The sequence below is a fragment of the Anser brachyrhynchus genome (genome assembly GCF_964034855.1).
Source record: "Anser brachyrhynchus genome assembly, chromosome: 1".
Classification (NCBI taxonomy): domain Eukaryota; kingdom Metazoa; phylum Chordata; class Aves; order Anseriformes; family Anatidae; genus Anser; species Anser brachyrhynchus.
The window spans coordinates 4,039,180-4,065,601 of NC_137694.1; the positions used below are offsets into that span (position 1 = coordinate 4,039,180).

Genomic DNA, 26,422 nt, shown 5'->3' on the forward strand with positions numbered 1-26,422 from the left:
TCGTGGGAAGCCCTGCAAGGTGGCTGTGGGTTGTCCAAGGATCCTTGGTGTGCTCCAAGGTCTTCAGCGCCATCTACTGCCACGCTAGGCTTTGGCTCCCTTGTCATCCCTGCAGGAACGGGTTTAGGGGAGACTTTTAGGCTCATAGGATAGGGATAGTAACGACCATTGTCCTGCAGATCCTATGGGCTGAGTGCAAATTTTAAAATATATTGATGACTGGAAACAAAACCTGGTTCATATAAAAGGCAAGAAAAAGCAAACACTTGAGGAGTTTTGTCTGGCATTGAGCAAAAGCTGGGAAAAGATAATAACTGCGACGGTGCTGTTCCCTCTGGTCTGTTTCTAGCTCTAGGATGTTCTCCACTATCGTGTTCTCTGCTGTCAGCATAAACTTATAAAGTGAAGGTTGAGTAGACCTTTCGGTGGAGGTCAGAGGGAAGCAGAGTGGTTATCACTTTGGGTTTATTGGCTCGTCTGACATCAGGTCTGAAACATTCCTTGCATTAAGCAGTGAAGTAGCGTTAGACGAACATGTGATGGGGTAGGTGTGGCTGAAGCAATATACATCTCTACGTCATGTTCTAATCTCAATCACCTTGAAGCAAGTCGGCTGAAATCTGTGAAGTCACGTTGAATTTACAGCACTTGTAATTAGCTCAGAACTTGGTTCAATGTGTTCTTTCTGGGGAGAAGAACATAGAAGTTCAACAGCCGTGCCAAGACTATGAAAGATCTAATTTGTGGATTGGGATAGTAAATCATCTGTAATGTGTCTCAGGATTTCATCCATATGATAACAGCTTTGATGACCAGGTGCAGAAACCATCTCTTCAGCCATTTGGGAGCTGGTGTCATGCTAAAGAATTTTGCAAGCCAAATTCCTCCCCTGCATTCTCCGGTGGTAGCTGTGGTAGGAAATACATGTGCTCCTCTTTTCTCCCTGCAAGAACCTGGTAATTAACTTTCCAAAGTACAGACCCAATACCAAGTCCATTCAGCTTTGCATCATCTGTAGATGAACCCAAAGGGCCATGCAGAAGCTTCAGCACCTTCCAGTCTCAGTACTCCATGCCGTAGGCAAGGGGGAATGAGAACCATGGTGTGGAAGCATTTTGCATCATCTGTAAATCTATCACAGGGCAATAAAATTGATTCAACATAATGAACAGGACTTGAATATCTCCTGGCCTGCCTCTGATGTGAGTGGAGGTGTCTGGGGCTCCAGAAAATCCCTGTCCTCAACCTTCTTTTAGAAGAACTTGCTCTCATTTAGGGAACACATTTTTTGCTCTTGTGTTAGCTGATGGCCAAGAAGCTAAGATACATTTGTTTGCATTTAATTTTACTGGTTAGTGAAACCATTTTTAGGAACTAAGATCATTTTGAGCTAATGAGAGGGCTGTGAGATGGCTCCAAGTCACAATTTTCATGTATTGTGTACATTCAACTTTGAATACCTCTCCTGTGGTCCTTGAACAGTTCAGGAAATCCTACAGGTAGCCTGGACTTCTTGAATGAGAGATTTGGGAAGAGATCTCAGCAAGCTCCCATACATACCACTTCACCTCCCCCAAGGTCTGATATTTTGTCAGACCCTCTGTGACCCGGAAAATAGAAGGAATCAGTTTTTTTGAGGAATTTGTAATCCCAAAGCAAAGAGATTTTGGAAGGGAAACTGAAAATTTGAGACTGAGCTCATTAAAAAGCTTGCTTTGTGCTACCATCAGGCACCTAGGGCTACTGGTGGTCTGCAAGTTAAATACCACCTCACGCTTTTCTGGTGAGGATTTGATCAGCATGATTCAGCACTGTAAGGAAAGCAGCAGGTATTAGAACAAATTAAGAGGTTTCTGTTAACGAAGGTTCAGAACATAGCCTAGCATAATTGCAACCTATATGCTTCTGCTAGGTTCTAACTGGTGCTGGTTAGTCACCAGCTTTCTGCTGCAGATGATTGGATTAATCTGGAGTCCTCTGTATAGCAACCTGAAGGCTTTCCCCCTCCAAAAAAAACAAACAACAACAACAAAAAAAAAGCAGTGTGGTTTCTGCAGAAACAAAACTCCAGTTGAAACACTGGCCATCTCTACTGAATAACAGTCCCAATGGCCACTCCTGCAAAGGGGTAATGAGTAATGCGGACTTCTCCCGGCCAGAGAGAGCCTCCTGAAACAAAAACAAAAACAAAACAAAACAAACAAACAAACAACACATGAATTTTGCCACATTCAGCAACATCTCTAGCTATTATGATTGTGTTACCTCTGCTGAATGGCAGGAGAAAGGTACATTCATGCAAACGCAACCAAAATCCTAGTGGGACCGCCCAGGTCTCCTGCTGGAAAATTTAATGTGCAGAATGTGGCCTTGATCACCTGCTGAATACTCGAGGGAGGACGTGTTGCAGCCAGCCCTCCTGGAATGGCTTGCAGGCATGCAGTAAGACTAACACGTGTTCTCACCCCTTTTTGGTGTCCTGGGGTTGCCAAACACTACATTTCTCTTTGGCAGCCCTGCACCCTGGCATGCAGACAGCTGGGATTTGGGAGTTCACGATGGGGTTCCTCTGACTCCAGACACACCTGTGCCTAAAAAGGACAGGTCTGGGGTTGACTGATTTCACTTTCCAGTGCTTCAGTTGACCCAGATAAAAAAAGGTGGTAAGGGATTCTTGGAGATCTCTGCAAACTGCATCATGACTTGGTTATGTGGGAGTTAATTATTCTAACTGTTGTAGCCTTTTTACTACCAGTGATTTAACACAAAGGAATCTACCTGAGGTGATGGGACAAGAAACCTTTATAGGGCTCAGTCAGCAGGATTTAGAGACGAGACACCCGAGCTCTGCCCTTGAATCTGTGACCATGACATCTCCAAGACCTTGGCCAGGACACTTAAGCACCTCAGTGGCTCACATTACCCACGTGTAAAACAGTGTGAATATTACTGAGCACTCTAGAAAGAGGATGAATTCCTCACTAGAGAAGCCCTGAGAGCCAGGGAATGCAAAAGTGCTTATCATTTTTCTCCCCGTGGCTTCAGTTTGTGGTCTTGGCATCCACGCAGTGCTCTGGAGGGGCCTGTGGCTGCAAGTTTTTGTTTGGCTTGCAACAACCAACATGAGCAAAAGGAATCCACACCTCTGGTAGAAAATGCTTGGGCAACGCTGCCCTATTCTAAACACATAATAAAAGAGATTTTTAAACTTACACATAGACTTTAAGTTGACTGACAACTGAGTTTTTCTACGTGAAAAGTCAAAACAATCAGGTTCAGCTGATGTGGTCTGCAGGTCTGAGCTGAGTGCCTGTCATGTGGCTTCTACCCGTGGGTGCTTTCCTGAGGATGTTTCTCCACACAGACGTTGCTTCTCTTTTACTCTCAGACTTTTTATTAGTCAGACTGCTGCATCTGACCGCCTTCTCGGAGATGTGGCCATATTCAGCCCTAAGGAGATAAGTATTTTCAAGCAACGATTTAAAAATAGCTAAAATACCCTTTGTGGGAGAAAAGGGGCAACGGGGCACATGCAATCCATTCTCATCCACCACAGGTTCACCTCTTACACCTGTTTTTCATCCTTTGCTCTTAGTTGTGCTTTAGCAATTTCCCTTTTTTTCCTCTCTCTCTTTTTTTTTTCTTTTTTTTCCCCAGGTCCCCATCAGTTCCGAGTTGATGTGTGGAAGAACCATAAAAGTAAGAAGAGAGCCTGAAGGACACGACTTGGACTCACTTTTCCAAGAGCCCTTCACCCAGAAGAAGGCAGAATTGCCTTTTCAGTCCTGCTTACACGAGCATCCAAGCTGCGTCCTCCTGCAGCTCTGCAAGGAATCACACCAAAATCACGGGGAAGCACGATGAGTCACACGCGGGGTGCAAAGTCAGTAAGTGTGGAGCATTTCCAGTGTTCCAAGCAATCAGCGATGTTTAGGGCACGCAAACGTGGTGCTTGAAACAATAGTGAATAAAAACAATTCAGGGAGAGGTGTGATGTTTAACTTGGCCAGAGCTTTTCAGTATTTCTAAAACACATTAAGGTCCTTGGATGAAAGACAGACTGTAAAGGCAGGAATATCATTATTATTAGTTTAGACTCTGCCTTCCAGGCATGTGAAGCAGCAAGATCCCAAGGTCAGGGCAAAACGCACCACATGCAGCGGTGGAATTTGATCCTTGCTGCAGGGCGAGCTGCTAATTAGAGGGGGGACTTTGTACTGCCTCTGTCAATGTTTCCAGTCACAAGTTGCTCACAAGAATTGAAAACGGAGTTCTGAAGCTAGCAGGTAATTTGTCAGTCTGGGACGAATAGGCTGAGGTTTAATTGCAAGAAGTTCTCAAAGACACGAAGCAGAATAACACTCTTAGAAGATTAATCTCTTGGTATGGGAGTTGGCCAGGATTTAGGGACTTAAATATTTAGGGAATATTTGAAAATCGTATTCTCACCTTTCAGACATTAACAGGAAAACAATGGTCTTTTTATTTTTCTTTATTTTTTAATTATTATTATTTTCTTCCTTCTACACTGGAAATTTAAAGAAATAAGATGGGAATTAAAACTGGCTTTTAACGTGACAAGTGAGGATCTGAATGGACTCACTCCTGACTTACAGTCATGGAGCACAGGTTCAACCCGGGCTGTGTGGGAGGGAGCTCTTTGCTCAGGGACTATCAGAGTGCTAATCCAGGGATGTTCTTAGCCATGAAATGCACTGACATCACACTGCAATATATCGATAATATCAACTTTAATTAATAAAAAAGAAAAAAAAAAGCTAAATTATTCTGACAAGGAGCACCACAAGGTCCTTCCCAGCAGGTGCAGAGGCATCACAAAATTCACCAGTGCAGCATTTCTGCAAAATGTATTCATTTGTGTGAGACCAGGGGCACTCTGGACACTGTGCCCGCTGCTGTCCCAGTTCTGCACACTGGTCACTGTGGAAAGCACTGGGAGGGTTAGGTGCTTTGTGGGGAAGCTGATAACAGTATAAGAGGTGATTGCAAATGCTGTGCTTGATGGTAAAATGGTCAGTGCAATGTCCCCAGGAGACAGAAACAGAAAGGGACAGAGAAAGGCAGCCCCTGTGTGCAGTAGGTCTTCCTTGAACCCTCGGTCACAGGACTCATCAGACTAGAAATGCCTAATCTTCAGCGGGAATGGTGATGTGAAACCAAATAGTCCTTTGCCCCTGGCTTTTCCTCTTGAGCATTGCACAAGACCCTGCAGGTAGAAATCACGTTGCTCAGTCCCAGCCCCTTCTGTGGCAAAAGTGCTGTCAGCCTGAGCTGAAAAGTGAGAGGCTGCAAAGCCCAAAGCTCTTTCCTCTTCCTCATTGTCCCCTGCCGGTGCTCTGGAGCTGGCCCAGCTCCCTGCACTTTGTGAAATCTGGGGCTAAAGTTCGAGACGGCAGGCAGCGATGCAACTTGTCCCGTGTAGATAACCAACGTGTCTAAATGTGATAGTTTTCCCTGGACCTTGCGTACCTTGTATCTACTACGAGAAACCTTATGGGAACCCTGGCGTGACTGTACATCGATAGCAGGATGCCCTTCCCATGGGCCTGCCCTCCCCTGGGCCTAGCAGAGCTCAGGAAGGAGGCTTTCCCTTCCAGATATCTCCCTTAAAATCCCAATCTCCCAATAAATCCCAGCAGATTCCGGCCTTGCAAAACCGTTCAGCCCCACCTTACCCGAGACCATCGTAGGAGCCCCACCAGGTGGGCACATCCCTAGATGAAATCCACGTTCCTCCCCAGGAGGAGCAAACCTGAGCAGTTCCAGTGGGAGACCTCTGCAAGGACCAACCACCTACGTTGGGTCATCAGGACTTCCAACCCTGCAAGGTAGAGGGAAAGACTGGAAAATGCAAGTGAGATGCACATCCAATGTGGGTCTTGCAGCCCAATGGTCCTGAGTTGTTTCTACATGGCTCCCCCTGGTTGTCCCAGGTCATTTCAAGTAGGAACAGGAGGCAGCATAGATGTGAATTAGTCCACAAGCCTTTCATTTTCAGTTAGTGTCATCCAAAGAGCAAGGCTAGACTTGGCTGACATTTAGACCATTGTGTGATGTAAATTCTTCTGGGACTGTGTTGCCACTGAGCAGCTGACAAAAACCACATGGTGCGAGACAAAAGATGAGACTCATTTTCTCATGTAATTGCGTGCCACTTCCACCCAAAAAGAGGGTGATAATATTGCCAGCTGTAGTTCCAGCCCTAATGAAGACTGGAGGAGCTGATAATTCAGCTGATAATTCAGCTCATGATTCATGGGTTTGGTGTGTTTCTGTTAATGCCCTGCTAATTAGTGCACGCTTCCTGATCGATCACAGAGTATTTATGAGATTAGGGTTAATGGGTTGGACTTGTTGAAGGCATTCTATTATAAGCTAATGCATTGTATGTTAATGTCAGATCAGCTGGGATGTGCTTTCATCAGTCCTACCTTTCCAGGTTGCTGGATACAAAGGAACAGGGTGCAGAAATGGGTTGCAATTACTTCTGGTTCACAATAGTGGAGGATGCACATCAAGGCACCTGAGTGCCTCCAGGTGACTCTTTTCTGATATCTGTGGATGCTCTGTTACAAGGCAGGCAAAAGTTGTTCATCTGCAGGATTATTCCGGTGAGGGGACCTGTTTTGTTGTAGCAGAAGGTGTCTGAGGAGCAGCTTGGCTGAGAATGAGATATTTCTAACAATGTTCGCCATTCCCTTGCAACTGGTTCTGAACCAAACCTTGTACTGCTGTTAAGGCAAAGCCTAGACAGTTTCAGTTATTTTAAGTCTTTTTTTTTTTTTTTCCCTGCAATCTCTAATTCTTAAAGAAATGTGATTTGATTGCGTTATATTATACACATTCGTTTTTCACACTTCCACATAATTTTTCACATCCTCTAAATTCCAAAATGATTTGCTTGTCTTTAAAGGCTCGAGCTTTTCAGGGGACACAGCCGTGTTGTAGCCTGGGATATTTCCTGGGATATTTGCAGCCAAACTCTAAAATAGCCAGTATACTTAGCAGCAAATTCTAACACCTGCCCGTGAAGAGATACAACACAGACGTGGCTGTTTTGGGGGACACAAAGAGATCCTTATCCAGCACATCAAACAGCTGGATTCAACCAATGCTGCTCATGCTTTTGTGCAGCAGGACTTTAATAGAGTTGCTCCAGATAACACAGCTCAGGCAAAATTCTATTTAATTTTTCAGGTACCGTTAGTCCCAAATATCTCAAATCTGACCACAAAAATGGCATAGTTTTAGCCTGGCAGGATGCTGTCCTGCTTCTCCAGGACCTTCATGTCTACCCCTGGAGAGTGCTGCCCCTGGGGCTGCTCCACACTCAGACTCTTTGACTCAGCCTCTTAAAATCAAGAGGGATGAAAAGCTGGGCTGTACGTGTCCACAGACGTTTTCTATTGCCAGGGACATACTTTCCATCACCAAATATGCCATGGACACAGTCCTGCTGCCTTCAGGGATCTGAAAATTATTTGGACAAATTCACTGGGAGAGCATTCAGGAAAAAGTCACTGTATGTTTATCTTGTCATATTTTCCCTTAGGTCACTTCTGTCAACCATAATACCGGGCTAGAAGGCCATAGTGTGGTCATTTTTCTGTTGTTTTGTACAAATAAATACAACTCTTGTGTTTGCTTGGTTCCAGCCCAAAGTGCCTGAGACGAGCACATGAGTGGGAGGGGAGTCAGCCCTGAAATGAGGGGCGACAAATGTTGCAAGAACACGACGAGCGTGAGATCAGCCATATGGGATCAGACCAATGGTCTGCCTACAACATGGCCAGAAGCGACGTCTGGAATATGGGAACCTTCTCCCCTGGTGCTCTTCCAGTGCTTGGGAGTCATGGGCAAGCATGTCCAAAGACTACACAAGCCCACCCTGGCTCCTGGGGTTTGCTGACTCTGAGGTCTGTTGCAGCATCCATGTTGCATCGCCACTTGAACCAGGTAGGTACAGATGCCCCAGCCCCTTCTGCAGCCTCCTGTCCTCCTTGCAGTGAAGATCAAGGCTGTGAGACCAAGACAAGCACACAAACACTCATGGGAAGGTAGCTGGGAAAGCAGGTTATTTCCGCTCTATGTCTTCAACTTGGTCTGAGCTGCTTGGAAAATAGGGTTGGACGGCTCTGGATGTAGCTGTCGGATGTTTTGAAACCTGTTTCTTGTACACTGGGTCCCAGCTATTCAGCATAAAACATCACAGTTAAATATCAGCAAGGAAGCAATGCAGAGATTCGTGGAGACATGCGGAATGATGAGGGATTGGTGTCGAGGGGGTTGGATCCTTGCTAGGCACTGGGGAGGATAAACCAGGAGAGCCCAGAAAGCTCAAGGCAGAGGGCAGGTTTACAGCTGCGTGCACTAAAAAGGTGTTTCTGGGCAAAACTTCCCTCCTTGGCTCACCTGTTTCAATCCCCAATTCCTCTTTATTAAAAGTAAATTAAAATAACAAAAAGGTGCCCCTTTGTATTGGTGTCAGAGCATTATTTCTACTTTTTATGAGAGCTGAGTGGCAATTTTCACGCAGGAACAACTCCGGACAGAGTTATTAAAAGATTAAAAAACACACCCCAAAAGGGAAAAAAAGAAATAAAAAGAAGAAGGAAAAAAAAAAAAAGAAATCCAGGCTGAAAAAACAAATATCCTTACCAGAACTCAGGGGCGTTTCTCATAACATCTTGCTTATGTTATGAAGTCTGATTTATTTATTTAAAGTAAAAAAAAAAAAAGAGGATGAGGTAGACTTGAGCACTTTCCCGAGACTCATATGACCTGCTGATAAACCAGACTAAAAGTCTCTTACTGTAGCCTTGTGTAGTCCTGCAGGTTGCAAATGTTGGTTCCTCTAATGACAGGAGAGGCATTGCCTTGCTTATTTTTTTATTTTATTTTATTTTATTTTATTTTATTTTATTTTATTTTATTTTATTTTATTTTATTTTATTTTATTTTATTTTATTTTATTTTATTTTATTTTATTTTATTTTTATTTTATTTTATTTTATTTTATTTTATTTTCAAGTTTGTGTCTCATTCTCTTCACAGCTCATAATTCACTCTTGGTATGGGTGTAAGCACACAGGAAAGGATATTGAGAGGAAAGGGGAAGGTCAAGACCCTGTGTCCAGCAATAGGCAGGTGCTCACCTTGTCCAGAAATGAAAAGTGAAGCAGCTACCTGCAGCCCCAAGCTGATATTTCAGGGCAATAACCTGAAAATAGTAAGGGAGTGTGGTTAGAAAAAAAAAAAATAAATTAAAAAGCAGTGATTTCTCTTCAAGTCGATCTCAGTGGGAACTGCTGTCTGCAAAAGGATGGAGGATTTGGGGGTACTTGTGCAAAATTTGCTGTGCTGTGCTGGCTGCAAACAGCCTTGATATCTGCACGCTGTGTCCGTGCTGGCTTCAGCTCGCTGCGGTGGGATGCGATAAAGGTCGCTTTGTAAACCGTTTAGGTCTAACATCAAGCAGGGAAAGCAGATGTATTTGTATGGTTACTAATGTCTGCATGAGCCAGCAGATGCTAGGCATGTCTTAAATACCTTTACTGTATTTTTTTTTTTTTAAGGCGCCGAGGCTTATGGAGATGAAGTCAGTCGCAGAGGTGACCTGGGGACACGTGAACCACCTCGAAGCAGCCCTGGACTTTTGCCTCATGTCTATACCAGGTGTTTCACGGCACAGTTTGCTTTATGCATACCTCTTTCTTGAGATACCGGGAACCAAAAAAAAAAGCAGGCTGTTTCATTTTCTCTCCGTTGGTCATTAAAATAGTATAGATGCTTTATAACACGCATGCCGCAGCTCAGGTCCAAATAGGGGTTAGGAGGAAACTCAGCGTGCTGGCAGTAAAAAAATACCGAAACAACCAAAACAACCACCCCCCCCCACTTCCCTCCTAATTACAGTTTGACATCATGAGCGGGCGAGCGAGTGGTATTTATTAATCTCATCCCCTGGAGCCAACAACACCGCCGAGTCAGGGTCCGGGAAAATCTCTGAGTCACATGGAGATGCAGAGCCAGGAAATGTCAGTGAAAGATAAAGAAGCAAATAAAGAAGTAAATATTAAGGCAAGAGAAATTGGAAGCTGGTGGCAGCTTCCTGGAAGAAGCCGCAAGCATTGAGAGGCAGCCTGGGCTGGCTGGGGCTAGGAGCAGACTGTAGTCTTGGGTTAAATGTCAGCGTGGAGCTTGGTTGGCAAACGAAGGCACATCTTGCCTCACGATGTAAAAGAGGAGCACTCAAGTCTGACCCACAGCCCTGGAATGTAAACTGGAGTCCTTCTTCTAATTGCAAAAGCAGCCAGTGCCTCTGCGGGGGGAGCGGGACCTGTTTCGGTCTCTGTTAGTTCTCATACCAGGTCCAATCTTGTGATTTATGGGCTAGGGCTGGACGATGCCAGTGGCTTTGGACTCCCGGTGGCTCCAAAGGCAGCTGGTTTCAGCTCAGGATTGGGCTGAGAGGGGGCTTTTGGTGTGAAGCACTGCTTTGGATGGGCAAAAATCACTGTGAATTCTGCCTGAGTTCAGCAAATGATTGCAGATGAAAAGAAAAAAGTGGGAAACATCATACATATATATTTTTTAAAGCTAGGATTCAGGCATCTTCTGACAGGCCCTGCCTCCTAAAGTTCATGCAGTTTTCTTCCATTCTTTGCTTGGGATGGGAGGTTTTTGTCTCTAGGCAAGCAGCAGAAAGGGGAAATTTGAGGGAAGATGCAGAGGAATCAAGGACCCGGGAGGCCCTGCTGCTCAGCATCGGCTGTCCCTGCCCCTGCAGGCTGAGCTCCAGGTGCTGGGTTGGGGTGTCTGAAACAACAAGATGCCAAGGCTGCGTGTGACTTTTGAAAAATTACACAGAAAATGTCTTTATATACATATGTATATATATATATATTTTCTCCTATTTTAAAATCGAGGTTTCCCACAAGACCTTAATTATTTCAATGTACAACTCTGTATAAACAAGCAGAGAAACAGGTTAGCAGAGAATTAGACCTCTCTCCTGCACCAGTGGAGGGGAAACGTCTCTGTCTGAGGGCTTCAGGCAGAGCTGGCATGTGTTTGCCAGAGCTGCTGAAGACATTCGAGTTTCACTTCACTGTGGGAACTTCGGCTGTGGTCGAGCTTGCCGTCACTGGCAACATCACATAGTTTTGATGCAAAGCTTTTACTCGCATGGAGAAATTTATTATTTTTTTCTTCTACAACTGCAGCCCTGGCTGGGGAAATGAAGGATGGGGCCTTTGCACGGCTCTGGTTATAACACTGGTTATGTCTGACCATGAGGCAGAAAGCAGACGTTTTCACTTTTCTATCTCTACTCCTTGTATGCAGCAGCAAACTGCAGCCCGCAGCGAGGAGGAAGTTGCTGTTTTAGATTTCCTTTCAGGTGCAGCCTCTTACGGCGTGACTCATTTTGTGTTTATCATTGACACATGACTGCTTCTTTCCTTCTTTCTTTCTTTCTTTCTTTCTTTTTCTTTCTTTCTTTCTTTCTTTCTTTCTTTCTTTCTTTCTTTCTTTCTTTCTTTCTTTCTTTCTTTCTTTCTTTCTTTCTTTCTTTCTTTCTTTCTTTCTTTCTTTCTTTCTTTCTTCTTTCTTTCTTTCTTTCTTTCTTTCTTTCTTTCTTTCTTTCTTTCTTTCTTTCTTTCTTTCTTTCTTTCTTTCTTTCTTTCTTTCTTTCTTTCTTTCTTTCTTTCTTTTTTCTTTCTTTCTTTCTTTCTTTCTTTCTTTCTTTCTTTCTTTCTTTCTTTCTTTCTTTCTTTCTTTCTTTCTTTCTTTCTTTCTTTCTTTCTTTTTCTCTTTTTTCTCTCTCTCTCTCACTCTTTCTTTCTTTCTCTTTTTCTTTCTTTCTTTTTCCTTCTCTTTCTTTTTCTCTCTCTCTCTCTCGCTCTCTTTCTTTCTTTTTCTTTCTTTCTTTCTTTCTTTCTCTTTCTCTCCTTCTCTCTTTCTCTCTTTCTTTCTTTTCCTTCCCTCCTTCCTTCCTTCCTTCCTTCCTTCCTTCCTTCCTTCCTTCCTTCCTTCCTTCCTTCCTTCCTTCCTTCCTTCCTTCCTTCCTTCCTTCCTTCCTTCCTTCCTTCCTTCCTTCCTTCCTTCCTTCCTTCCTTCTCTCTTTCCTCATAGTTTGGTCTGAAATAACTAGCTCTTTAGCTTCTGAGGATGTCTTTTGCAGCTGATGTGTATGTGAAACATAAAGAACCACGGCCAGGAGCTGACTCATCTCCACTTCACATGGTTCTGTCTACACTGCACCACACCTAGGCTGAAGGCAGGACCAATGCTGCATGCACTAGCCAGAGCGAAGGAAAAGTTTGGCAATGAATTAGTGGGAGAGAAGAGGGAATGTGGATACAGTGCTTTTGGTCTACTCAAATCATGATATTTCTGTGTCCTGTGCTAGCCATGGGACTGGGAGCCCTGTGGCATGGGGATCTCTTTGCTGTTTGACACTTCTCTTGACAAACTAAGAGCAAACCTTCATCCCCAGGCATGCACAGCCCCAAGGGAAAGAGGCAAAACTGTGCCCAGAGATGTAGAGGGACCCAAGAAGTCCAGATCTAAATGGTTTAGGCAGCCAGAAACTGCAGTCACTGCTATCAGAGCATGCCATCCCCTCTTCTGCTGCCCGTCCCCCTACCACGTGTGGCTCCTTCTCCCACTGACTCCTACATCTGCATGGCCTTGACAACATAACCCTCCGACAAGGTCTGAAGTGAGTGGATTCAGTTGCATCTCATATGCCTCGCTGCTCAGTCCCATGATTTTGCATTGTTGTTTCAGGTCCTTCTTCCTTTTTGTCCTCATTTTGCTCTTTTGAACCTTCTCTGACCTCTTATGGGGCTTATTTCTGCCTCATGCCAACTTCTGGTAGGCTCTGAAAGGCTGTTTCTCTCAAGGCTGATGGTGGATAAGTCAGGAAAGGTTGTCGTAATATCTTGTAAGCACATGTAGAAATATAAACTTTGATTAAAAAAGAATTCAGGTGTTTGCAATTTCCTTTTTTGGCTGACTCTAAAGAAATCTCTGTCCCATTTTGAAGCACAGTGAAAACAAGGGGAAGCACCGGTTTTCTCGGATGTTTCATCATATCTGATATGTTGAAAGTGATTTTGAAATCACCCTAAACTGAGATCAAAGGCTTCTGCAAGGTAATAACTCTGAAGCCCAAATTAATGAAGTTCAGAAGATGGTTAATGATTAAATGACAACTTCAGCATTGAGTTCTCTGGTTCATTAGCACCATATGATTTCAGATTGCTCCAATATCTTGGTGGCCCTGAAATCCCAGCCATATCTTTCATTCCTGTAGCCCAACTGAAAAAAAAAAAAAAGCCATGGGAGATAATAGCAACATTTCTGATTGCTCTCTCTAGGAGAGAGCCAAACCACATGGCACACTGTGTATTACGACACGGTGGAAAGGTTAAACCAGGACTTGAATGATCACAGATGGTCACCTGTCCATCTAAAAGGATCAGTCACCCTCAAGGGGCTTTGCAGTGTTTTTATTTAGCCCAGAGGGCATGCATCTATCTCGCCACGTGATTTTTAAGCTAAAATCGGCACCCCTAAAATTGTTGGAGGCTGTCCTCTCCTCCTTTGGATACTTACAGTGTTGGTGTCTTCATGTGAGCCTGAAGTCTGAGCTCCTAAGTACTCATTGGACATGTAGGGTAGCTTTCAATTGCCTGGATGCCAATGTCTGCTGCCACCTTAGTCTCTGTGATCAATCCTGCCTGGTCTTCAGCTTCTGTGCTAGAAGAGCAGATGTCCCCTGTGTTCCTGTATCACATCTGTCAGTCTTGAGCAAGTGTCTCAGATACCTCTGGGCACTGCAAAAGTTTCCAGATGTTTAAGCACCTGTATCCTGCCCCTACTTGGTATCTAGATCTTGGGATCTAGAAAGCTAATTCCACGCATAAGTATCTAGGACCACTTGAAAGGCATCCTGTGTGGGTTCCAGGTGTTTCTCCAGGTACCCTGGTCTTCCACAGGTGCTGTGCAACATCTGAAAGTCCTTTCCAGATGTTTCAAGCATTCAAGGGTGTCTCAAATTGCAATAAATGTCTTTATGTTACTAAAACAAGCAATCAAATCAAGCTCCTGAATTTGTCCCCAGCCAGCTCCACCAGGCAGAGAGAACCAGAAGTGGGATTTTGGTGTCTGCTTGGAAGAGCTGGGCTCTGGATGAGTCAAGGAAGAGAGACTTAAGACAGCAAGAGACTGTGGTTATTAGTGAGAGCAGAAAGGAAGGGCAGGAAGGAAGTGGTCTGGCAGAAAAACAAGGAAGTCTCTACACTTGTCCTGTGTTTCCTTTCTCACTTGACTTGTTTTCTGTTTCAAACACTGTTGTTGGTAGCGCTGTAGACCACGCAGAAAACTGGGTGGTTTGGGCATTGCAATTACAAACTTCCTTCTTGCTAGTCTAATAAAAAGCCAAAGGAGAACATAGCACAAAGAACACTGCCCATGTTTGACACCTTCCTTATTTACCAAAGAGTCATCATCCTTGGTATTTAATGGTTCTGTACAATTCTGAGGGGTTGCACTACAGAGTAAGTGATAAACGTGATAGAGACAGATATGTTACGTAAAGGCTATAGTTTGAAGGCTGTGAAACAGGACCTGCTGCGCAGAAAAGCTGAAATCTCAGGTTTGGAGGATACAGAAATGTGAATCAGAGATGAGCCCGGGGAGTTACGCAGCTTGCAAAACATCCTGCCCCGACTGGGAAGTGGGCTTTCTTATCTCTGGCAGCCATTGTGGAGAGTACAAAATTAAATGAATAGCATAGCTCTTTGAGAACATGCAGGTGAAGATGCCTGCACAGCTTCTGGGGCTTACTGGCAACACATTCTGCCTCCCTTTGGCACCTTCCAATTTCAGATATTTAGGGCTGGAGGTGGCCGTCATCTCACCCCAGTTCAGGACCTTGATTCACTTGCTCGAACTTGCTCCAGGCCTGAAAGGTCTACGTGGAGCTGGCAGATATGACCCAGGATCTGCAAGACAACAAATCTACCTTTGGGATTGGCAGCTGGAGGCTAGATAGGTCGTATCAGCTGGCACAGGACACCCCAACTGCAAGGGATTTCCATACCATTAGGGCAGCAGAGTGAGATCTAAGGACTGGGTCCATAGAGATACCAAGGTGTGGGACCTCCATTCAGACTTAGTCACCCCCAGACCTTTATGGATATACTCCGACTCACCTTCACCCAGTTTGCACACCTTTGGCAAGTGGCTGCTTCAACTAAAACTTAGAGATCGTGTCAGAAAAATCATTACAAACCAGCCCTGAAAGCCCCAGGGATAGCTAAGCAGATTGGAAACATGGTGTAAAAAGGCAGCTGCTGTGCATGAGGCTTGAACATCGGCTTTGAAGAGTGATGATCCAGACCTTTCTCAAGCATCCCATGAATTTTCAAAAAAGAAAGAAAGAAAGCTGGAATTTAATAAAATACAGGTTTTCTTTTCTTTCTTTCCTTTTTTTTTTTCCCCTCTCTTTTTATTTTTTCCCCTAGCTAAATTGCTTTCCTTATTCATTTCAGTTTTCCCAGACATTTCCACAGAGCAGCTAAGAGTCATTTTTTTATTGACCTGTTTCCACTATCGGCACCTTGCTTCCAGTAAAACCACAACCCATTCCATTTGTTTTCACACTCATAGACAAACACATTTATCTGCTCACTGCCCTTCAATGGCAGGCAGCTTCTATTGGATTTTTGTCTGAGGACCGTACCCCCTACCCACTAATTGAGATTCAACTCACAGTGTCACATCAGTGCAGCGTGATGGTGGAGAATATCAATGCACAAAGCCAGGAGGGGGAGTGGGAAGGGAGAAGTTTCAAGAGCATTGCAACAAATGCAACTGGGACTTACTTGTGCATTGAAGCAGTATGATACAGCCATGCATCCCTAACCCTTCTTTAAGGGGCCCAAATAATTAATGAGATGGATATTTGCCCTCCAATATGTTCAAGAGTGAAGCTGGGCTTAGTTAAATTGGATGTTGGATACTTCACATACTTCACTGCCTTTCTACCTATCACGGTGGGAAATAGGGCAGCCTTCAGCTGGCAGATCTGCTGGATGCTGTCCTGGATCTGAAGATCAGTGGCTGGGATGCATGGCTTCACCTTGTGGTTAGGAGCCTGGATTGATGGTCAAGAGAACTGGGATTAGTTTCCAGCTTTGCCTTCTGGATGACCACAAGCATCTCAGTTCATCAGTGCCACGCTTTCCCCATAGGAGAAATATCTCATTTTCCTTTGAATTGGGATACTTCTGAAAAGCAGTCACAAGAGCAGAAGATCCAAATTATTATTATTATTATTATTATTATTATTATTATTAAATTCAAAACTCAGTATAAGAAAGAACATGAAGTATTTTTAAGGCCCACCAAGGAAGGGTACACCGGATGGTTGGGATTTAGCGCAGATTCAGTTTCCCAACAGAGGTGCCCAGTATCATATATGAGTCTCTACAGCAGCCCCCAGCCTCCAGCTGCCACCCCAGAAGGCGACAGGCTTCATGAAGGTCTTATGTCTTCTCGGTTTATGATGCCCAGATGTTTCAGATACCCCAAGAGCATCTCAGCTGGCTCCAGGCACTTCCAAGTGGGCATTTCAGTAGAGCCCTAGGTCCACTGACATGGGAGGTCAGATGTCCCTCTCACATGGGGACACCTGCACACAGAAAAGGGTCTGTTGCTTAAATAGAGATATCTGGTGTCCCTTGAGATGTTTCCACTTGGGGCTGGAAGGTATGACACAGGCCTATGAGAAATCCATGTTCTTATGGAGCAACAGATGGAGACCTGCTGAGGAGCTGTGGGGTGGAAAAAATGGCACAGAAGACCAGGCCAACCTGATGTGGGGCTTGTCTTGGAAACTTTTAAGAGATGTTGATCAGACAAATTTTCTTGGGTCAGGGAACCCAGGCACTGGCCTTTGTGATCAATGCTTCTTGCCACCGAACTCCAGTTTAGAAGAAACTTGGTTTCAGCTCTTCTAGACTGGGAAGGTTGGCCTTAGGGAGATCTTCTTGTAGGTTTGGGAGCAAGTTACTTGATCTCCCTGTGCTGCAGAGGAAGATGGCAATAATCTTTCCACCCTTTGTCTACCAGGAGATAAAACTTGTTTGTAAGAGGAGTCGTCTCTTAGATTTGGGCTGAACTTGGCATAGCTTTCCGGCATAATCAGGATTCGACTTTGCTCGTACACACGGGGCAACCATGTTGTTGCTAAAAGGGAATATTTTTAAACAGTCTTGTTTATTTTTTTTCTGGGGAGAAGGGACAGTCTCTTGCAATATTTGCAGACAACCCTTGCTAAAAGGAGATCTGATCTCAGGCGCAGTCTCCAACCAGGACTATAATTCCGGTGGTGATAACAATAATAAACACGGCAATAACCATGCCCAAATATAGCACTTGGCACAGTTTTTCCTGTTCAAATATCAGTTCCTGTGACTGTCATTCTTTGCAGCCTTCCAAATCCTGGCATTTGGAAATGGCACTTGCTTCCAACAAGGCCTTTTGTCCGACGGAGATTATTTCCAGCAGACTGCCCTGCAAACTGCGATGCTGCACTTCATCCCTCCAAGGTAGAGACGGGGACAGCGTGACTCATGCCTCTCATATGATCCTGAAAAGAGAACGCATCAGTGGTGCAGGGTTCAGCTGCGCACATGAATTTCACCTTATCGTACAAGAGATATCCCCTCTCTCGATTTCCTTTTGTCTCTGGAACCTGTACAAAGATCTTCTTCCCACTTTTTTTTTTTTTTTTTTTTTTACAGGCCTTATCGCCACCTGCTTGCTTCCTCTTTCTCCTGTACCTGCAGGGACACAAAGCAGCCTCTGGAAGGCCTGGGCAAGGGGAAATGTGTTTCCAGAGAAAGATGAGGTTTGCTCAGTTCCCATAAGGCTGCTGGACACAAGGCTGTGTTACAGCTAGTCGAAACAACTGTAGGCCCAGAGAAATTAAATTGTTTTCTTCCCAAATAAGTCAATACCAGACCAAAATATTAACATTTTCCAGAATAGCTATCTTTCTCCTAAAAACATGCCTCTGAAAAGACCTCATTTTGGTATTTCAAGTCCAAAGGAAATATTTTCAAGTTGCTGAATTTAATAAATTTTCTTATTTTGTTTTCAGTGGTGGTGGTGTTTTACTGTAAGAATTAATCTGAATCTTTCTGAGCTGTCAGATAAAATCTGTGTTTAATTTTTTCAGGCTCCTTTCTTCCCCTGGCCAGGCACTGCATTCACTTCTCTCACCAGATGAACATGGGCATGGTGGGAATGAAGGTCCACAGGATATAATGGAAAATGTTGTCCATACTGGGAGGTTGCCTCACAGCCTAAAAAAACCTGCAAAAACGGTCCAAGATGCTGGAATCGTTTTTGTGAAGTCCGTGTGTAATGAAAATAGGCAGAGAATGAGGTCAGCATGACCCAAGCAAAATGCTTCCTTCCTGCTTAGCAAAACAAAACTAATGGATTCGAGTGAATTTTACCAGAAATTGTTTGTTTTTATCTTACATGAGGGAAAAAGCAAAACCGTGTGTATGCGTGGGCATGCAAGTTCATCGTCAGATTGTGGAAACTTTCAGTTGTGCAGAAAATGCATTTTCCATGACCCCAAGGCATGGGAATGGGTCCATAATCCTCAAGCTGATGGAGTGATGGGATTGCTCAGACGTGCTTGATTTTACGAGCGTTCAAGAGAAATTAATGCAAATTACAGAGAAATTTCAGAAAAGCCTCTGTATCCAGCAGGAAGAGTAAATTCCCAGCCTCACTTGCAACCTGGAAGGCAACAAGGAGAAATAGAAGAGCAGCACCAACCTCCTGGAGATGGACAGGGCAGCACCGAGGAGGAAGAGGAGAGTCTAAGTGAATTAAAAAGTGGAAAGGGGTGAACCCAAAGGTAACAATTCTCTCTCTAAACTGGTTCAGATGGGATTTCCCAGAGAGATGAGGAAAGGTGGATGATGCTAAGAAGCTTTAATTCTTCTTCCCCTCTATGCTGTGACTCTCCAGTGTAGCTCACACCAACAACATGCTGTGGTCACACCAACCCTGGTGATATGCATTCATATGCATAAAAGTCTGATAAATCTGGAAGGCCTTCCTAAAAATACAGCAACAACCCTGTGACAGCCATTAGGCAGCACCATACAGTCCTGGTGCTTGCAGTTTCTCACCTGCCCGGATGCACTCTGCAGCTTTTTGCTGGGAAGCACCACATTAGGACTTGGAGAGAGCCCAGATCTCAAGCTAAACCCATAAACCCCATGCCCAAGACAAAGCCAGCATGGGCAGATGGTTTGCCCAGATGCAAATAAAGGTCCAGAAGAAGGTGTGCCTGGAAAAACCCTTCTGCAGCCTGGTGTCACCTGCTCTGGGCTGCTCAGAGGCGACTGGTTTCCTTCCAGGTGTCGCAGCCATGAATTCCCCTTGGCATTACAGCAGAGGAGTGCCCTGACCTCACGGCGAGGCAAAGGAGGAAAGACCAACACTTTATCAGCCACATCCACTCATGCCTTGTGACTGCCAGGATTTATGGCCTGCCTTATCAAGTTGAGTGTTTCACGGTGCCTAAACCCAACAGGCTGGTTCTAGGCACAGCGCTGTCTCTCAGTTAGTTCAAGGAAAGGCAATGGTTTCTTTTTTTATTACCACAGCTGATTTTCTGGATCACGGGTGGAATGGGTCAGGCTTGGACAAGTCTGTTCACATCAGCACTGAAAAATAGATCAGTCAATTAACAGATAGCAGTGCAAGGCTTGGGCTCACTGCCCCCCTTGGGAGGGCTGTTTTTAAATAATCTCTGGCAGATTTGCGGGTCAGAGAGGAGCATCGTGATAATCTAATCTGGCCTTCATTGGTATCAAAAGCCAAGTGATTTCGCCCTGTATTTTCAGTACCACAGCAAGGTCTTTGGGTCAGCTCCCCCTGGGGTTGCGGTTGAACCTATGCCCTAGAAGGGGAAAGCTCTTCTCCTTTATTCCCAGGCTCCCAGGCTCAGAGGGATCAGGGAAGAGATTTGTAAGGTATTTCCTGGCCCCTAACCCCATAAGTTCCCCTTCCCAGGAGGTGACAAGGCATGCTGTACTATAGGAACTGCTTTAGAAAAGGAAGTAAAGGGTCAGGGCTGTGCTCTTCCTTCTCTAGCAATCCCATAGTATGCAGGTGGTTCATGTCCTTACCGAAGTCAAGGGATCCCCACTGAAAAGTCAATGCTTTTGGAGGCCAAGAGATGGTGGGGGGCTGGCTGGAGGCAAAGACAAACAGGACGTGCCTTCAGAAATCTACAGAACTATGGGAATCCAACCAGGCAGTGTTTGAAATCCTTCAGTCCAGCTCCCAGCCTGTGTGTCCTACCAGCCCTCCCCCTTGCAAACCCTTGCAAGTCCCAGGAAACCTCACAATTCTGGGCAACAATGTGTGAAACTTGGGGTTTGTGGGGAGCAGCATCTGCATTTAGGCAGCTATCTTATGCTCTTGATGTTTCCTGTTCAGACGTCACCTCTGAGCTAAACACCGACAGTTTCCTCCTCTCAGTCCCAGGAAAACATCAAACACTTGAAACTGTGATTCATTTCCCCTATTTAGGTAAAATGCTGCACAGTCTGCACGCGGGGGTTTCACTGTGCCGACAATAGAAACAAGGAGCTCAGAAACAAGCAGCTGCTGATTCCCAGCCCTACACCTTAAATCGAGCTGGGTGTGCTCCTTCAGCGTGGCCCAGCTCAATCAGAGGAGCAGGGCTGGGTCATCGTCAGGCTGATGAGATGGTCGTCAGGAACCCCTTAGGCTCCAGCCTTTGCATCCGTGAAAAATCACTGCCGAGTGGGAGAAACACTGTCTTAACAGGATTCAGAGCAGTTTGCTGGCCTCAGATCTCAAAGGCCAGCTGTCACAGCGCATTACATCCATCCTGGCTTGAGGTTGGGTTCGGTAGTGGAGCAATACACCAACAATGGCATGATCTCCTCATTTGTACCTGCCAATGATGTGACAGGCCCAGCATATTAATGAGCAACTGTGCATATTTATATGGGGGAGAACCCTCAGATTCTAAGATTTTTACCTCTTTCTGCTTGTGTGTGCATGTACTAATTTTATTCCTGCTGTCATGTTTTCTACATTGGGAAATTCCTTAAAAAAGACACTCTTCTTGTCCTGTATGTGCTGTGGGGTGTCTGATGGTGCTGACTGTGTCCATAATCCTGAGCAATGTAGGCTCTGGGAAAGGTTGCTGGATTTATCTGCCCTTTGCATACCCTGGATCTGATAGTACTTGATAAGTTCAAACAAAAATGCATCATCTCCTTTCTCCTTCATTCTCTTCTGCCCCCTTTCCCTGTCCATTCCTTTTGGATTCAGGGCCCACTCCTTGCCATATGTGTGATGTTTTCCTACAGACCAACTGCTTTGCCTTTCATTTCCCCAGAAAAACACAATTTAGACTTCCCAGCTCAAATCTTGTCTATCTTCACTGCAAGCATGTTTCCAGTGACCACAGGCTGCGTTTCTCACACGCTTTATTGCATTTTGTTTCACAACAACCTTATGAGGTGGCAGCAGTTGTGCATGAGAATCTGGTGTCAGGAGGAACGAGATCAAGAGGTATTGAGCGAATTGTTTCTTTGGATTTTCAGCAAGCAGACCTGGATGCTTCGTAGGTGGATGTGCTGGCTTACAGGTTTGCCCCAACTCAAAAAAAAAATTAAATAAAATAAAATCTCTGTGGGAGCAAGATGGGGAGCTGTTACAATGACATGAGAGAAGACAATGACAGAAAAAAAATGATATCTGAAGGGGAAGAAAGAAGAAACACTTTTTTTTTCTGCTAATTTTATTTTCCAGGCTGCTAAAGCTCTGCTTTAAATTAACTCTAACCTTTACTTTCAGAGTCAGCCGAAGAAATACGTTTTCAGCTGAAAAACAGGCGGTTGCTCTCTGAGACAGACTTCCCCTTTGGGGCTGCCAAATCTCAAGGCAGCTCTCAGCACTGTCCTCACTTAACCTCTCCCAGAGCCAAAAAATATCCAAATAACTGGCTGGTTCATGCGCTGGCCATTAACTTAGCTAATACCGATCAGGCAAATTAATTCCAGTGAATTTAAATGAAACCCTCCTGGGGCTGTCAGACAGCTGGTTAAGTCTTCCAGCTTACTGGAAAGAAAGTTGAAAAGGTAAATAAATGGAGTCAAAAGCCCTCTCCAAGTGTGTGAGTGCAGCTGCCCTGGTAGTCCTTCACAACTTGGAGGTGAAGTCCACAAGGTCCCCCCTACCTTATCCTTCTTGAGGAACACCCCAGCAGCATCTTCCCACCGCAGTGACCTTGCCCGTGCCAGGATGTCCCAGGGCACGCTTGAATTTCTGTGCTATGCCCAGGAGCTTTCTACTGAGTGCCTTATCCAAGCACTTGTGAGTTAGAACAGTGAGGAAGGCCTTTTCTCCTCATCACACCAAGGATGGCAAGGGATAGAGCTGTAAATTTAAAGCACCTGATGGGGCAAGGAGCTGTCTCGCAGCAGGACACGCAGTATTTGGTAGCTCAATGTCTTTGAATGTGTGTTCTGAAGGCTGGCAGCTTATCCCCAAACTGCAGCACCAAGGATCAGGCAGAAACAAGTTGGCTCACTGCTTTCAAGTGCACTGATTGCAGATATGCTTCTTCACATCCCTTCATCCTATAAAGAGGATAGGAACATGATTTACTTCAGAAGGCACTTTGCGACCTGCTGACAAACAAGGCTGTGCATAACCCAAGCTAAGTGTTCTTATCATTGCAATTATCAGTGTTCATATGTGTGTGACCATGACATTGTGAAGCCTTCAGAAAATTACTTATCAGCACATGGCATCTCTGTGGTAGATACAAATGATAAAAAACACCTTTTGCTGTGTCCAGACTTTGCACAGGGAGTGGGAAGATGAATGCAGGAATCCCCCAAAGACTTGTAGGGAAGTGCTAACACAAAGCCCAGTTAGCCCTCATCTGCTTTAGAGAGAATGACAAGTCCTGAACTCACTTTTTCCTGATTTGATATAAAACCTCCTGAAAAACACTAAGAGGGACATGGGCACATCCATATATATTATATATATTACATGAATATATATATTGTATAATAATATTTCACTTTTAAGCTATCTGTAAGGTCAAGTTCACCTTTTAAGCCCTGATACAGTAGACTTAGCTTCAGTGCAATGGTGTCCTAAGTGGTGTTTTGCCTCCTTCCTCCAGCAGACCAATGTCTGATGTGCCTTTCTAAGAAAGATGAGGCACTGCACTGAGGCTAAAAATGAGGACCTACTGCAGAGAAACATTGGTTCTACATTTTCAGCAGATGCTGCAACACCGACAGCTTCCTCAGTAGAGGGTGGACAATGAGTACAGGATGGCATACAGTCTTAGTGGTCCTGGGGCAGAAAGAGGTATTTTAGACATAATAAAAGGGGAGAGATAAGCTATAGCCAACACAGATACGGTGGGAGAACATTCCCAGGCTTCTGCCAGTGCTCCAGCCAAAATCAACACATGAGTTGGGTTCAGGATTGATGAATTTGGGTTCACAAGGACTGATTATCACCACAGCTAAGGAAAACATGCCCTGCTGTCACCAAGGAGCATGGATATGTTGGTGGTGGTGCTCCAGCTCCTCCAAAACCTCACCCTGAGGTTGCAGCTCCACCACCCCTCGCCCCTGTTTTTGCCCAGGTTGCTCTCTGCTTGTAGGTCACCACCTGCCCCGGTCCAGAAGCCTGGGCAGGGTTGGACGAGTTGCTGCACTGAACAATATCCCATAGTGAAATGAAGCTGTGAAAGGGCACGGTGCCATCTGCAACAGACAGGCACAAACCTGTTATCGCCCCTAATGCAGGCCCAGCTCCCTCCTGAGGATGCTCTATGGGACAGTCAGATTGCTTGGGATGTCATCTTCTGTCCATCCACCTGCTGGGCTAGCCTCGACAGACTTAGTTCAGAATAAAGCCTATTGTCCTCCCTGTCCTCTCCAACACTTCTGACTCATAGATGCTACAAAATCATAGAATCATTTAGGTCTGAAAAGACCTCTAGGATCATCAGATCCAACCTTTAACCTAGCATTGCCAAATCCACCATTAAACCATGTCACTAAGATCTACATCTACACGTCTTTTGAAGACCTTGAGGGATGGGGACTCAACCACTTCACTGGACAGCCTGTTCCAATGCTGCACAACCATTTAAGTGAAGAAATTTCCCCTAATATCCAACCTAAACCTATCCTGGTGCAACTTGAGGCCATTTATTCTTGTCCTAACACTTATTGCTTGGGAGAAGAGCCTGATCCCCACCTTGTTATAGCCTCCTTTAGGGTAATTGTAGAGCTCCATATGGTCTCCCCTGAGCCGCCTTTTCTCCATCACCTACAACTGGAACCACCCTGGCTCAACATTTTGGGAACTCCTATCGTTTGGAGAAAAGAAGCAATGCCAGACCTTATCCTCCATCTTCTCCAAGGTGTGCAATAAGACCTCAGGGTCAAGGATGGCATCTGATCATCAAGGCAGGGAGGTCTGGGACAGCTTCTCAGCAATCTAGGGCAGTGGGAAAATACCCTCTGCACACTCCAGCTTTTAAAATGATGCCGAATAAGCTTCATATGGGGGTTACATTATGTGAAGAACCATCGAGTGGACCCTGGAATTCGTTTCTAGCCTCACATTTCTGGATACTAATTGAATTTAACAAAGAGAAAGCAGGAGCTGGGTGTGAATCAAGAAACCTCACCGTTTAACAGAGCTGGGGGCAGACTGCAGCCAGAACAGGTTAAATGCGTCCTGCAGGAACTGGCAGTTACTGGATGTCTTTGCTTCTGCTTCCCAGCTGCTTTCACAAAGGGTTTGTTGCTGTCTGAGTCTGCCCCAGCCCGACTGTCTGCAGCAAAGTCAACAACCCCAAGCGGGCTCGGCTGGAGCGTCTCGGTCTCTGCTCAGCCCAGGGGCAGGCTCTGCAATACCTGCCCTGGGCAATGGGGGTTAAAACCCCCTCCTGCCTTTGCACTCCAGCTCTGGACTGTGAAAAGTGACCCATGGCAGCTGGCACATAGCTGTGGTAAAGCCCCCTGACAAGGTCAGGCTGTAATGATATATATATATATATTTAACGGACGAATCTCCTTTGACATGGCATTTTGTTAATTTTATTCCCCTTCTGGCAGCCTGATAACACAAAGGAGAGAATTGGCTGTTGCCACCGAATTCTCAATAAATCTGCTGAAAATTTCACAAGCTGTATAGAACAATCAGACTTGAGGGGTCCTTTCTAGTAGATGCCTGAAGCCAAAAGCAAATAATTTCTTTTTAGCAGGGTTTGATTTTTGGTCTGGCTTGACAAATATTCAGATGGGTGTGAAAAATCTTCTGAAGATGAGCCATGGAGCATTGCATCTCCTGTCATCTTCCTCACTGCTTATTCTGTCTCAAATTAGATTTGGTAATTCAAATTGTTTCAGCTTCAGGCTGATTTTTCTTGCTTCAGTTAAATCTCAGATTTGAAGCTGAAGACATTTCACACATGACAGGTTGGCACCTGTTATCTAAAGGTCCAGCAACACTGACCGTGACTGAGTTTGGACCAAAATCTATGCTGGAATAAATCAGCATGATCAATTATTGCTGAGCTGCTTTGCACCAGACCGGTTTTACTATCAGCAGTATTAATAAAGGGCAATTTTCCAATGAGCCGATAAAGTTCTGCCTTGCTATAATATGAGATCCTTGCCCTTTGCTTCCTTTAAATCCTGCAGTGCATTTTCTGGCTTCAAATGCCACAGGTGACAGAGGACAATCCCGGTAGTAGTTTTAATTGCTTAATGTGCATGCAGAAATCTGGATGCTGAGCACAGGGATCTGATGACAGGGGAAGAGGAGAAGGCAAAGGACATATATGGTTATATAGGAATATAGAAAAGAGGGAGGCAAAGGCAAACATGTCATGCATGTATAAGGCAACTTTGCAATATCAAAAATGATGTCAACTATTTCTAAGTATATTCTGTTGTTCTTTTCTTTTTCTTTCTTCCTTCCTTCCTTTCTTTCTTTCTTTCTTTCTTTCTTTCTTTCTTTCTTTCTTTCTTTCTTTCTTTCTTTCTTTCTTTCTTTCTTTCTTTCTTTCTTTCTTTCTTCCTGAAACAATTAGCATTGCACTATTTTCATTACCTTTCATAATAAATATGGAACAATGCATCAATCACAGTCTCCCATGCACTAGTATAATCCCATGTTCCTCTAACAGCATCAATATTGTCTGATATTTTTTTGCCTGTCTAGGAGAAAAATATGAAATTTGGGTAGCAGGTAGAGATAAAAGAAAAAA

General features: G+C 44.7%; 1 long non-coding RNA gene across 1 annotated transcript; it reads left to right on the forward strand.

Moving 5' to 3' along the window:
• The first annotated feature begins 3,157 nt into the window (after nt 1–3,157).
• LOC308188423 lies at nt 3,158–11,839 on the forward strand. Its single transcript, XR_013945496.1, has 3 exons — nt 3,158–3,887; nt 7,677–7,977; nt 9,597–11,839. It is a non-coding gene; the product is annotated as an uncharacterized lncRNA (long non-coding RNA).
• Nucleotides 11,840–26,422: the final 14,583 nt, after the last annotated feature.